Source organism: Schistocerca nitens, chromosome 2, assembly GCF_023898315.1.
Source record: "Schistocerca nitens isolate TAMUIC-IGC-003100 chromosome 2, iqSchNite1.1, whole genome shotgun sequence".
Classification (NCBI taxonomy): Eukaryota; Metazoa; Arthropoda; class Insecta; order Orthoptera; family Acrididae; genus Schistocerca; species Schistocerca nitens.
This window is the reverse complement of record NC_064615.1, coordinates 1,010,383,395-1,010,399,468: the sequence shown is the minus strand read 5'-3', so window position 1 is coordinate 1,010,399,468 and position 16,074 is coordinate 1,010,383,395.

The following is a 16,074-nucleotide window of genomic DNA, read 5'->3' as shown; positions in this document are numbered from 1 at the left end:
ATAAAGGGATTATTCCCGCATAATGATATTAAGAAATTTTTTGAAGGATCGTAGATCTGTGAGACCAAATATGAAGAATTTAGAGTGGAATTTGACTATGAGTCGTATGTGTATATAAATATCAAGATGTTTATGTTGTCTAGAAGGTAAGAGACAGTGAGATTGCTCCTGTAATAGGTTAAGAGACAGTGAGATTACTCGTGTGATAGGTTAAGAGACGGTGAGATTACTCCTGTGATAGGTTAAGAGGCGGTGAGATTACTCCTGTGATAGGTTAAGAGACAGTGAGATTACTCCTGTGATAGTTTAGCACAAAATTTTAAGATAGGTAGAAGAATTTGTTAATTACTAGGGTTTGTAAGTGTGGACTATGAGCAGAAGCCATAGTGACATACAATGAAAGTGCATATACATTTCCTCAAGACACGGCACTTATGTGAGAATTGCGTGTGAAACTTGAACAGTGTGGGATATGTAGGTAAATACGCTATGTGTATGATGTGCGCTGTTCGCGCGAGAAAACAAAGGAACTATGAAATGAAGCAACAGTCGATAATGTCACTGCTACAAACAATTGAAGAAACTCTCTGGTTGCGCGAGAGAAAATTATTATAATTTTTAGATTTCTCATTATTCCTTCTCTACCAGGAGAATTAATTTAAGAATATTAATTAACATTTTAAGAATAGCAGTTTGTGTGTTTCATATTATGGACATAAGTGTTGAAATATATTTCCATAAATGTTCATGAGAGAATGAAGAAGATTCTGCGAGTGGCTGATTTGTTAAATGAACATACGTCATCATTAATGATATTTATTTGCAGGTGGATCTATAAATCAATTAATTATAAGAATAATGAAAATTTTTCAAAGAATTTTTTTTCTGGAAATTATTCCTTTTGTGGAGTCAGTGTCATATGCCTATGTTTAAAATTTTTCATCAGGTGTAAACTTAAATTTTATCCATAATTTCGTAATTGAAAGCAAACCTCGGACAGATTCAATGCTCTACTTCCACAGCAACTATATCAAAACGAAGATTAGAATAAAAAAATTTTTTTTTTTGAGAGGAATACATTCGATATGAGCTACAACAAAATTTAAATGCCCACAGTCTAATTGGCAATGTTTTGGACAATCAGCAGTTGTAATGCAAAACAACTTTGGTATTGAGGACTACAAAAAAAAATCGCGATTGTCAGGGCTGATGGATGTTCCTGTCTAGTAAGGATGGAAGAATATAAGAATCCACTCCGATTTTGAGTTCAACGATGAAATATGGACTTCGATGCCTTAATCAACTCTCTTCCAGGGATTTATTCAGTGAGAACCTTTTCTTATTCCACTTTAAACCTGTTCCATGTTCACGTTCCCGGCCATCTGTTCCTGAGATCATCTTGCTGTTTCTACGGCACATTACCAGCTTCTATCCTGTACCATAAGCCATCGCCTGTCCTCCGTGACGCCTCCACCAACGCTGTACGTCGCCTACCCGCTGTCCGTACCCAGTGTTCCTGTTCCATCGACTTCACAACGAGATCGCCGGCTACATCGACGAAACAAGAATTTTGAAAATTTTTTTGAGCAATATTGTAAAAATTTTTTTTGGCTATGAGGCACTTTTCCTTCAATCTAATCTACGGAGCTTCTATATATTTCAAAATCACTTGATTTAGGCTTTCCTATCTTCTTTAATACCTGAGCTGGGGTCTATTCTTCCGGATTTTCCAGGGTTTCCCTGTGAAGGCCAGTTCCCAAATGGGTAGACCTTTTTCGTAATTACACCAATCTACATATTCCCTGGTTATGTACTCGGGATGCGGGTATACCCCGTTACATGTAAAAGCTACAGCTTAGGTATTCTCGTACTTACTGTCTTAACATGATACCCATACTCTCTATAGTAAAATTCTATTAATTCAAAATATTCCTCTTCTGAATAAACAACCCAACAAATTTTTCCTGTTAGCTCGCAAAGTGTATTAACATTAACTTTGCTCGCTGCGAGGGGCAATTGTAATATCTCTTTATATTGGATGAATTATTCTGGTACAATTCTACACTTGAATGACGATTACTAATTTTCTATCTTCATACACGCAGAATACATGCGCAAAGTAGTTTCATACAATAGCTAAGCCATGAGCGCATAATTATTCTTTGTAGTACTCCGAGATTGTCTTCGTGCCGATTAGCCTGAGCTTTGTTTGAAGAACTGTAATCTGAATATTGAGATTTATGACAAAAGATAACTGAGACGAACTGTACGATTAAAAGGGAAATATATATATATTGCTCCTTCATACAAAAGGTGTGTATTTGACATTTGGGAATTAATGATATTCATCGATATATTGCGTAGTTGTTAATCAGAAGGGAACTTCCGAAAGACTGGATACGAACCTGCATTTAATAATCCAAGAGCTCCATTACTTCTTCGGGAGGTTAAACTTCGTCAAAGCCAAATATTCGCTTGACCTGAGGTTTCCCGACTGATTATACAACGCTCCCAAAAATTACGAGGCATTTTATTTGTACAGATTAGCAGACTGCCGTAAAGCACGAGCCTCCAGAGAAGAAGAAGCATCGCCTGATTTCATTCTAACAAGTAAAATTTCTGGTTCATTTTGAGTGAATGAGCTATGGCTGTGTTTCATATTATGAATGACTGATTACGCGAACGAATTGAGAACTACATAGATAGGAGGAAAAATTACAGGACTAAGAGTAAACCGGAAAAAGCCAAAAGTGATCAGAAGTAGCAGAAATGAGGGTAGGGAGAAACTTAGTATCGAAATTGGTCATCAGGAAGTAGAGGAAGTTAAGCCTGCTACCTTGGAAGCAAAATATCCCGTGACGGACGAAGCGAGGAGGACATAAAAGGAACAATAGCGTAAGCGAAGAGGGCATTGCTAGCTTGTTAGGTGATACTTGTGGTTTTCCCTGCGTTCTTCCGTGTTCTCCTCTCGCGTCCAGCTGGTCTCGCCCACCGATCCGCACCAGTGCCCAGGTCGCGATGTTCTCGCTGACAGCGCCCTCATTGACTATTGATGCCGCTATCCCCGCTCTGTTCGTGCAGCTGTCCAGATAACTGCAGCTGACTGACGCCTTATGACGACAGAGCTCCGAGGGACGTTCCCTGTAGTCGTCGGCACTGAAATGTACGTACTTTTTGTAGAATATGTACACCACATTTTTGTTGTTTGGTCTCAGGGAAGTAAGAATATAGAAGGCATTTTACATCAGAATTCAATCCACTTGATAATTCGCTTCATGGTGGATCCGGAAAAGGACAGCTGCCTTCCATTCACTGACGTTTTGGTCAAGAGAACAGTTGGTGTTACATTGGAGCATGTCGTCTACAGGCAGCCAGCCAAATTGATTTGTATCTACAGGTTGATAGTTGTCACCATCCAGGTTAGCGTGAATGGATACTTGATACCTTTGTTCACGTGGCCCATATCATCTCGGACTTTGAAAGTTTGTCAGCGCAGTTACCTTCATCAGAATGGTTGCAAGAAAAGAGATCACAGAGGCTTTGCGCCATAGAATAACAATGATTTGACTGAGTGGGGATGATATCAAGATGGTGCCGAAGTGAACGGCCTTTTTGTTTTATGCTGGAAGCATTTCCAACACAACTGGTCGTCTTCTGCGAAAATATGACTTGAAATGTGTTTTGCGACCACAGTCTAAAATTAGGGTCCCTTTACTATGAGCAAAGTCTGACCTTGGTTTACTTAAGGCGGGTGTCTATCGTACCCCTGCACATGGAGGTCTGATGTACTGAACATAAGTGTCACACACGCTTACAACAGCAGAGCAAATCTGCTGTTGCAGAACATGAAGGTATTTAGTTATATTCTGCGTGGAATTCAGCTCTCTCTGTGATCAAACAACAGAGTGGCATTCTCCGTGGTACCTCACCTGTTGGTTATTCACTGTCAATAAATTCCGAAGTTGGTAATTTTTTTTGGTGTAACGTGTAGCGTTTACTGTGTGTGTGTTATCGTTCCACATATATTCTGCATAAATACACTACTGGCCATAAAAATTGCTACAGCACGAAGATGATGTGCTACAGACGCGAAATTTAACAGTCAGGAAGAAGATGCTGTGATATGCAAATGATTAGCTTTTCAGAGCATTCAAACAAGGTTGCCGCCGGTGGCGACACATACAACGTGCTGACATGACGAAAGTTTCCAACCGATTTCTCTTACACAAACAGCAGTTGACCGGCGTTGCCTGGTGAAACGTTGTTATGATGCCTCGTGGTAGGAGGAGAAATACATACCATCACGTTTCCGACTTTGATAAAGGTCGGATTGTAGCCTATCGCGATTGCGGTTTATCGTATCGCGACATTGCTGCTCGCGTTGGTCGAGATCCAATGACTGTTAGCAGAATATGGAATCGGTGGGTTCAGGAGAGTAATACGGAACGCTGTGCTGGATCCCATCGGCCTCGTATCACTAGCAGTCGAGATGACAGGCATCGTATCCGCATGGCTGTAACGGATCGTGTCGCCACGTCTCGATTCCACAGTCAACAGATGGAGACGTTTGCAAGACAACAACCATCGGCACGAACAGTTCGACGACGTTTGCAGCAGCGTGGACTATCAGCTCGGAGACCATGGCTGCGGTTACTCTTGACGCTGCATCACAGACAGGAGCGCCTGCGATGGTGTACTGATGGTTCTAATGGCTCTGAGCACTATGGGACTTAACTTCTGAGGCCATCAGTCCCCTAGAACTTAGAACTACTTAAACCTAACTAACCTAAGGACATCACACACATCCATGCCCGAGGCAGGATTCGAACCTGCGACCGTAGCGGTCGCGCGGTCCCAGACTGTAGCGCCTAGAACCGCACGGCCACCACGGCCGATGGTGTACTGAAAGACGAAACTAGGAGCACTAATGGCCAAACCTTATTTTTTCGGATGAATCCAGGTTCTGTTTACAGCATCATGATGGTCCATCCGTGTTTGGCGACATTGCGGTGAACGCACATTGGAAGCGTGTATTCGTCATCGCCAAACTGGCGTACCACCCGGCGTGATGGTATGGGGTGCTATTAGTTACACGTCTCGGTCACCTCTTGTTCTCATTGACGGCACTTTGAACAGTTTACGTTACATTTCAGATGAGGTACGATCCGTGGCTCTACCCTTCATTCGATCCCTGCGAAACCCTACATTTCAGCAGGATAATGCACGCATGTTACAGCTCCTGTACGGGCCTTTCTGGATACAGAAAATGTTCGGCTGCTGCCGTGGCCAGAACATTCTCCAGATCTCTCACCAATTGAAAACGTCTGGTCAATGGTGGCCGAGCAACTGGCTCGCAACAATACGCCAGTCACTGAACTGTGGTATCGTGTTGAAGCTGCATGGGAAGCTGTAACTGTACGCGCCATCAAGCTCTGTTTGACTCAATGCCCAGGAGTATAAAGGCCGTTATTACGGTCAGAGGTGGTTGTTCTGGGTACTGATTTCTCAGGATCTATGCACCAGAATTGCTTGAAAATGTAATCACATGTCAGTTCTAGTATAATATGTTTGTCCAATGAATACCGGTTTATCATCTGCATTTCTTCTTGGTGTAGCAATTTTAACGGCCAGTAGTGTAGGTTTCAAATTCGTTTGCCTGCAGTGCTCTCGTTGCCTTTGTGCCTTGAAACTGACAGAGCGTGCACTAAAGCACTGTATCAGCGTGTCGGTACCCCGTGAGCAGCTCTCGCTGCCCATCTCTCGCTTCGCACGCGTCGCGGAAGCTAACGGCCGGCAGTTTCCACACTTGGTAACACGCGGCGCGCACTAACTGAGTGGTCCTGCCGAGTGGTTAAGGAAACTTGGAGTCTCAACGTAGGGGCACTAATGGTCCCGGAAAGCGTGGGAATGCACTTAGAATTTGAGTTTCTTTTTAACTGTCGATATTACGTGTTTCCTACAGAGGAAGTGTATAGTGTATACCTGGTCTTCACCATGTATTACCTCAGTGATTATGAGCAGTATAATGAAAAATAAAGCGATAATCGAATCTGAATGTTATTAAAGGTCATTAATTTAGCTGTGGAACTATAAACTGTAGTTAAAGAATAGACGATGATCACTTCCAGTTTGCTGCTAAACTGATACCGACATTGAGAGGTCTTTTGGATAAAACAAATGAAAAAGATATATGTTTATAGTTAACAAAAACTTCAGTTCAGCTACATTGTATGATCTTGTACGTAACTCGAGAAAATGAACTAACAGAACTCGTCGCAGCTCCTAATGTTAACTGCAATAAACGGGAAGAGTAAGGAAGTGCAAAGCATAGCAGTAAGCGGAGATGGGCATTGTTGGATAACTTTGTATCGGGATAGTTCTTTGAATAAGTAGTTCATTCAAACAAGTTTATCCGTGAATAAATTATTTGTAACTAACGAAGTACATAGAATCCCACTACATTTCTTTGTGTACTTCTTGTACCAAAATCTATAGTGTTTGTTTCCAGACTCACTGCAGTTTCTTTTTGGACTGTACATACATATACCTCAGCGGCACGGCATGTTAAATTATAGACTACAAAGATTTTGGATTCGCTCTCCCGCTGGCTCAACAATTTTCTTCTGTTACTGGTCACTTCTTTCATCTCTAATAGTATGAAAACCGTCAAGCCAAGTTGCATTGGGTTTTGGTGTTCGTGTTGATCTGCACATCCTCTTGTAACTGGCTGTTCATAGGTGGGAGGAAGTCAACGGCACACCAGTATGCTTAGTAAAGCACTGCAGTGTTCAAAGCAACCTTAAGGTTGATCACAGGTGTTCTTTATATACAGCGTAAATGCCGCTGTGAACGAGAAAACTTGTTTGTCAAATGTAGCCTTGTCGATCTGCGGGTTCGTCACACAGCAACGTACACGTACAAAGTTTATCAGCTTAACCTCGCTTCGGAGCAGGCGCTAGCCCTCACTTTGAAGAAGGCGCTGCTCGTGTTTATGAGTATTTTAATAGTATTGAGAGTGGCCACAAACTCGTACAAGCAGTTCTGGCATTGATTTTGGTACTGCGTTTAAAGAAGCCGAAGAACACAACCCTGGTCCAAGAACTGGCCTAAAATTAGAGAGTGATTTACCCATGAAACTCTGTTAGAGGAAATATTACTCTCAGAACTCAATGATTACATCAGATTTCCTTACAACAGTGTTAACGGCTTCGTAAAAGACCAAAATTGTTAGTCAAATTGCCTCTTATAAAGCCCGTATACACACCAAAAAAATTTGTCAATTTAACATTACGCTTGAAGGATACGTTTTTCTTGTATTCTGTATTTGGACACTAGTGGAAATGGCTGCTAATTCAGGTAAAGTTTTTCTAATGCTGACTCTGGCACTTGTGTTTAAATAAGTAGAAGTAAACAAGCCTCTGGTCCGGGAATGGTTTATAATGAAATATACGCACGAAAATACGTTAAATGAAGTGTTACTTTGAGAAGCTGATGATTACATCAACTTTTGCGGACGGAAAGTGAAACTTTTAATAAGTTGATTAGACTTACTTCGTCCTCACGCTGAAAAAGAAGACATAGCTATGCGAAAAATTATTCTCTTCTGATTGGACCTCTAATGACAGCTCATTTAAATACCACAACGTTGTAATATACAGCCCACATCCTCCGTGGAACAAACAGAGGCCTTCGATTTTTGTTTACTTCATTGCACTCCCGTTTGTACGTTATGACTAGTACATTGCTTTCCTTCTTAAGCTCTCCCTGTACAAAAAAAGTGTCTGGAAAAGGTGCGACACCGCTATCAGTTCGCTAATTTCCAGTGCTATTTTGTTCTTATCGTTCATCGAGTTCTCACAGTTGTGGAACATCGCGATACCGTAAGACGAATTGTAATAAAATCGTTTCGCGCTAAAGATACGCGGCGAAACATCGATACAAACAACGACGTCCGTCACCCTGCCAAACTTAATGTCATTCAAAATTTCTCGCAAACTCGTAAAACACGATCTATGCCTGACAAACGTGACAAACAACACCGTACTCGCTTAAATGTAAGTAAAGTTCGGAGGCCTAAGCAAATGCAACACAAACTTACTTCGTAGCCGGACGGCGTTAGCAGCTACATTACCAATGCGGGTAAGTCAACCGGCTCTGCACTTGCTAGTACTTACCCTTCTCCTCCAGCTGACAGGTGGAAGTACTTTAGGTAAGCAGTCAAGCATGAGAAAGCAGCCAATGCAAGCTCTTAGTCTGCAGCACTTTCATCAATTTTTCCAAGACTGCTAACACTATCGGATAAGGCTGTGTCGTTGTTATAATTACGCAATTCACTCGTATTTGCAGAGCTACTAAATGATTGAGAAAAGTTAGAACACAGTTGCTAACGACGAATATCAACAGACTATAAATCTATAAAAACCTCCTGAAACATTTGCAGACTGCTGCTGGATGTCCAAAGCCTCCGAAAGTGTTTTCAGATTAACTTCGCGTAAGCCTTCTGTTAGAAGAGACATGCATCTATGCAGATACATATAGCCTAGAGATTCAAAAAATTCTGGAAAAGACACTGGGTTTGAGTACATAAAAGAGTTAATAATATTGAAGACTGGAATTTTTTTGTCGAGAATGTATCAATAGGTGACTGGGAGATGTTTTTCGCCTCTCTACACCAACTGCAAGTGTTGTAGAACGTATTACCCACGATTTAAAAACCAATAGTTCGGCTGTGTTGCTGTCCATGACCAAAGGAAACTCATAACAAATTACAGACATATAATAGCAAAAGAACCGTCGAAGAAATCATCGGGCCACGAATTTCGAATGATATGACATAAAATGAAAATTTTATTTAGAATTTAATTTGGTTAATGTAGGTAATGACAGCGAAACTACAGCGGAATTGATGATTTCTTAATTTTCGCTGAAAAAATTGTGAACTGAAATTCATACATCGTCTTCATGAAATGAAGATAAATTCAGGAGATATTCTGTAAGACAAAAAAAAGTGAGACACACAACGAAGAAATTGTCCGAGTGAGACGGAAATCGGTATATATGATGTACGCATACAGACCAACAAGTGATCACAGTTTCAGCGAAACTCTATGATCTATCCAAGAGAGATTCACACATTGAACAAATCAATAACGCGTTGGTCTACCTCTGGCCCTTATGAAAGCAGTTATTGATATAATTTTTAGATCTCCTGGGGGATATCGTGCCAAATTCCGTCCGATTAGCGCATTAGATCACCAAAATATCGACCTGTTTGGAGAGCCCTGTCAATAAGGCTCTAAACGTTCTCAACTGGCAGAGAAATTGCGACCTTTCTGGCCAAGATAGGGTTTCCAAGCACGAATGTAAGCAGTTGAAGCTCTCGCCGTGTGCGGGCGGACAATATCTTGCTCAAACGTATGCCCAGGATACTTGTCATGATGAGCAACAAAAGGGGGCGTAGAATATAGTCGAAGTACCGTTGTGATGTTGTAAGGGTTCGCAGATAAAAAACAAAGAGTTCCTTCTGTGAAAGAAAATTGCACCTGAGACCATAACTCCTGGTTGTCGGGCCATATGGCGGGCCACGATCGAGTTGATACCTCACCACTGTCCGGGGCGCCTCCAGACACAATTGCGGCCTGGTATCTCATTGACTGGAGAAAAGTCGTCATTGATGAGCCCTGCTTCGAACTGAGCTCCGATTACCAGCGCAGACACATTAGGGTCACTCCAGACAGCGGTGGACTATCAACCTGACTGTCGTCTTTCTTAGAACCCGACAAACAGGAGTGATGATCCAGGGTGCCATTTCTTTTCACAGCAGAACATCTTTGGTTTTCGTGACGCCCTTACAGCGCAGCGGTATTTCAGCGATATTCTACGCCGCGTTTTGTTGCCCTTCGTGGAAAGCCCTCCTGGGCTTACTTATCAGGATGATAATGCCAGCACGCAGAGGGCGGGAGTTTCCGCTGCTTGCGCTCATGCTTGTCAAACCATACCTTGGTCAGAAAGATCACCGGATCTCTCCCCAACTGAGAACGTCTGAAGCGTCATGGGTAGGGTCCTCCAACCACCTCGGGATTTTTGACGATCTAACGGATCAACTGGACAGAATTTGACACAATATCTCTCAGGAGGACAATCAACAACTCTATCAATCAAAGACAAACCGAATAATTGCTTGCATAAGGGTCAGAGGTGGCCCAAGCCGTTATTGACTTGCTCCATTTGTGAAGCTTTTTCTATCGAAAAACTTATCCAGTTTTCTGAAACTGTAATCATTTGTTTGTCTGTAAATGTACTTCGTATTTACGGATTTCCATCCCATTCGGGTAATTTCTTCGTTGGATGATTTTTGATAACGCACTGATATCCTTCTTGCACGCGTAAAATGTAGTTTCTTTAGTCTCATAACGGAAAATTTTTAAAAATCAAATTAAGTTTGTGATGAGATGTTTTAAAGAAAGAGCTGGTCTGAAAAACTAATTTAAAAGAACGCAAAGTACAGGCATTTAATACGTGACAAGGAATTGGAGAAATAGATGTCATTGGATTTCAAATTTATGTATTATTCATAACACTTTTCATTCACAGATGACGAATAAATGTTACTATTCGTGTAAATGAATGATGTTTTGGATAATATTTATTATTCATCAATAACGAATAACAATTTTCACCTATATTCCATATTCGTCTTTTAAATAAATTTCGCGCAACTCTGGTGGTAAGCGAAGAATATCGCGCATGTGCACAATGCAAATTCGCAGCTTATGTGCAAATGAGTGCAAGTTTGTGGCATCAGCATGGCTGTGAAGAGGCGCTCGCGCGACTGTGCCATCCGCGTAGCCCGTACAAATGCTGACGCAGCTATTGTTAGGCGAGACAGCATCGCAAATCTTCGGCGACTTTCGCCAAAGTATGTGAAGTGTATTCGCGCTCTCTCTCATACACTGTAGCAGCGTGAGCCTCACGCGGATCGATCGCGCGCTTGTATACTGTAGTGTGTACCTATTCGAAATAACCATGAGTTATTTGAACTAGTTTCTTAAGGCCAACATGCTTATACTATACCAGCAATCTATGGGATCTACAATATTCAACAGGGATTCTTAGTAAATCAGTGTCCCTATTTGGATTTTCAGAGTTGCTAAAGATTCTACTAGACCTAGTCAATGAAATAACTTTACAGAGAGCTTTTAGCTGATTTGGGAACACGCTACCTTAGGGCTCCACTATTAACGACAGTGTAAGACCACAATCCTATGTTGTGGTCATTTGTTGTTGAAACAGACCTTGACTATTCTCTTAATGGTTGTTCTGTTAACATCCATCTTCCAAACATTTTGTTATTCTGCAGTTTCTTACATTACAACTATAATTTTAACACAGAGGATATCCTAATGACGATACGCTGATTTTAAAATAAAATAATAATAAAACAAAGTTTGACAGAAGAATGCAACAAACTGTGTATCTGTTGTGAAGAATCTTTTGCAAAAGTTTCGCAACAGCAGTTACAAATTCTGCTAACAAATGGCGCTGTTCGAGATGTCTTGGGATTTGGAGTGGAAATATATGGAGACCGTTTCACAGTACTATATACTTTCTGCAACCATTCAGATCAATCTGTGCTGCAATTCTTCTGACGGATTTCTTTGAAGGCTGCCGAATAAGTCAAGAAATTAGGAAGGCATTTTTAAAAGTAACTACAGTTGGTTGGGGTCAATATCTCGAACTACGTCGTCAGGTATGCTGCCTGTCTGTTTGAATTTCATGAAGATTTTGCCGGTGGTTCTCCTATCCGGTTCTTTTGGAACATTAAATCACAGCTGTAAACGCCGTTTTTTCTTTATTTTATTTTATTTTATTTTTATTTTTTTTTGAGTCATCAGTCATCTGACTGGTTTGATACGCAACTGCGCACCGCCACCTCCTCATTTCAGAGTAGCACTTGCAACCTATGTCCTCAATTATTTGCTGGATGTATGCATATCTCTGTCTTACTCTACAGATTTCGCCCTTTACAGCTGACTCTAGTACCATGGAAGTCATTCCATAATGTCTTAAATGGTCTGCTACCTTCTTGCCTCTTCTCCTTGTTAATGTTTTCCACATATTCCTCACCTCTCGGATTCTGTGCAGAACCTCCTCATTCCTTTCCTTATCAGTGCACCTGATTTTGAACATGCTACTGTGGAACCATATCTCAAATGCTTCGATTGTCTTCTGTTCCGATTTTCCCACAGTCCATGTTTCACTATCATACAATGCTGTGCACCAAACGTATATTCTCAGAAATCCCTTCCTCAAATTAAGGCCTATCTTTGAAGGCTTTTGATGTCCTTCTTGCTCCGTCCGTTATTGGTTATTTTGGTGCTTAGGTAGCAGAATTCCTTAACTTCATCTACTTCGTGACCATCAATCCTGATGTCAAGTTTCTCGCTCGTCTCATTTCTGCTACCTATCATTACTTTCGTGTTCCTTCGATTTACTCTCAATCCATATTCTGTACTCATTAGATTGTCCGTTCCACCTAGCAGATCATGTAATTCTTCTTGAATTTGACTCGGGATAGCAGTGTCATCAGCGAATCAAATCACTGATACCCTTTCACCATGAATTTCAATTCCACTCCTGAACCTTCCTTTTATTTCCATCATTGCTTCTTCAATGTACACATTGAACAGTAGGGGCGAAAGACTACATCACTGTCTTGCACCAATTTGATCCTAGCATTTCGTTCTTGGTCGTTCATTCTGAGTATTCCCCCTTGGTTATTGTAAATTTTGTATATTACCCGTCTCTCCCTAAAGCTTACCCCTATTTTTCTCAGAATTTCGGACATCTTGCACCATTTTATACTGTCGAACGCTTTTTTTAGGTCGACAAATCCTTTTTTCTTTATCTTGCCTCCATTATCAACCGCAACGTCAGAATTGCCTCTGTGGTGATTTTACCTTTCCTAAAGCTGAACTGATTGTCATCTAATACATCCTCAGTTTTATTTTCCATCCTTCTGTATATTATTCTTGTCAGCATCTTGGAAGCATGAGCTGTTAAGCTGATTGTGCGACAATTCCCGCACTTGTCAGTTCTTGCAGTCTTCGGAATTGTGTGGATGATATTTTTCCGAAAGTCAGACAGTATACTGCCAGATTCATACATTCTAACACCAAAATGAATAGTCGTTTTGTTGCGACATCCCCTAATGATTTTAGAAATTCTGATGGAATGTTATCGATCCCTACTGCTTTATTTGATCTAAAGTCCTCCACAGCTCTCTTAAATTCTGATTCTAATACTGGATTCCCTATCTCTTCTAAATCGACTCCTGTTTCTTCTTCTATCACATCAGACAAATCTTCCCCTTCATAGAGGCTCTCAATGTATTCTTTCCACATATCCGCTCTCTCCTCTGCAAGTAACAGTGGAATTCCCACTGCACTCTTAATTACCACCCTTGCTTTTAATGTCACCGGAAGTTGTATTGACCTACCTGTATGCTGAGTCTGTCCTTCCGACAATCATATCTTCTCGATGTCTTCACATTTTTCCTGCAGCCATTTCGTCTTAGCTTCCCTGCATTTCCTATTTATTTAATTCCTCAGCGACTTGTATTTCTGTATTCCTGAGACATTTTTGTACTTCCTCCTTTCATCAATCGACTGAAGTATTTCTTCTGTTACCCATGGTTTCTTCACAGTTACCTTCTTTGTATCTACGTTTTTCTTTCCAGCTTCTGTGATGGCCCTTTTTAGAGATGTCCATTCCTCTTCAACTGTACTGCCTACTCGACTATTCTTTATTGCTGTATCTACAGCGTTAGAGAACTTCAATCGTATCTCGTCATTCTTTAGCACTTCTGTATCCCACTTCTTTGCGAATTGATTCTTCCTGACTAATCTCTTAAACTTCATCCTACTCTTCATCATTACTACTTTGTGATCTGAGTCTACATCTGCTCCTGGATATGTCTCACAATCCAGAATCTGATTTCGGAATCTGTCCACGATATAATCTATCTGAAATCTTTCCATATCATCCGATCATTTCCAAGTATACCTCAACCTGTTGTAATTCTTGAACAGTTTTCGCTATTACTATTGAAATTTATTACAGAACTCAATTAGTCTTTCTCCTCTATCTTTCCTTGTCCCAAGCCCATATTCTCTGTAACCTTGCTTTCTACTCCTTCCCCTACAATTGCATTCAAGTCCTCAAGTCCGCCATGACTATTACATTTTCCTGCCCTTTGAGTATGGTACTGCCCTTTCAAAACCCTCATATAATTTCTCTATCTCTTCATCTGTAGCTTGCGATGTCGACATGGGTACGTGAACTATCGTTGTCGGTGATGGTTTGCTGTCGATTCTGATAATAATAGCCCTGTCACTGAACTGGTCACAGAAAAACACTCTCTGCCCTACCTTCCTATTCATGACGAATCCTACTCCCGTTATACAATTTTATGTTGCTGCTGATATTACCCTATACTCATCTGACCAGAAATCCTTGTCTTCTTTACGTTTCACTTCACTGATCCCTACTATATCTAGATTGAGCCTTTGCGTTTCCCTTTTCAGAGTTTCTAGTTTCCCTTCCACGTTCAAGCTTCTGACATTCCACGGCCCGACTCGTAGAATATTATCATTTCGTTGATTATTCAATCTTTTTCTCATGGTCACCTCCCCCTTGCCAATCTCCTCCCGGAGATCCGAATGGGGGGCTGTTCCGGAATCTTTTGCCAATGGAGAACATCATGATACTTTTTCAATTACAGGCCACATGTCCTGTGGATACACGTTGTGTATCTTTAATACAGTGGTTTCCATTGCCTTCTGCACCCTCACATCGTTTTCATTGCTGATTCTTCCGCCTTTAGGGGAAGTTTTTCACCCCAAGGTGACTAGCGATGGCGTGTCTAAGGGCAGGAAGGTGGTTGATAATGTGTTTGATAAGACAGACCTGTCGAAGACGCAAGGCAGATTAAAAGATTATACAAACATTACATATCGTGTAAAAAGATTATACATATCTCTAAATACGGAGAATAACGCCAGTAGCGACGTACTACTAACGGTAGCGGAATTTACCAGGACGGCGAGAATTTATTACATCGATTGTACTAAGAAAAAACATGCTAAGTGAAATATATAGACTTGCATTACATATACCATCACGATGGGACCAATAAATATGTATTTTGAATGGGTATGCAGTAGTAAATTGCGATCCATGTATCGCAAGACAGATCCATACAGTCCGTCCTACGAAGAAGTTGAAAAGAATTAAGATCAACCTAAACCTATATTTCTGCCGTGTAAACATGCACACACCCAACTAAAAATAGAGCAGTTATGTATTCTAATATTAGAAGTCATAATCAGAAAAAGCTTCATGATCATGTGATCATCAACATATTGGCTAGTATTACATCCCAGTACACGAAACTGCAAAATGGTCTTAGGACTACATATACAGAAACTTTAATAGGTAATAGTCTAAGTTTGCTCGATACACATTGCCTCTTTTTCATATCAAGAAAGTATCATTTTATTTACATCTCTGCCAGGAAGACAGTCAGGCCCTGTAGATGTGGATAGTTGACCACTGCATCCTCGTATTTACTGTAACTACAATTTTCCATATACTTAACACTAGCAAAGGAGGAAAGAAAGTCTCTGGGAACGTACTGTATCCCCTACTTTTTTTCATTATGATAAATAGACAGTCATCCACCAAGGGATAGTCCACAGCATGTATAACTGTCAGCATCGCTGTTTGCTGCTTCATGCAATCGATATGCAGCTTAAATATTTAAAATTATAGATATATAGGGTATAAATTTATAAAGAATTATTGGTGCTGATTGCCTGCAATGTACTGTGTTTACATTCACACTGTGTTTACTGTAATTCTGTGGAATACGCTTTTTTAGACTGTACATCTACCTGTCTTAGTAATCGTAAAAAGATAGGACAAACATTGGAATTTGTTTTTTACTAATGATTATTTTAAACTCTTGTAACAAAAACCTATACGCAAAAGTCATGATAACACTATCAGTCACCT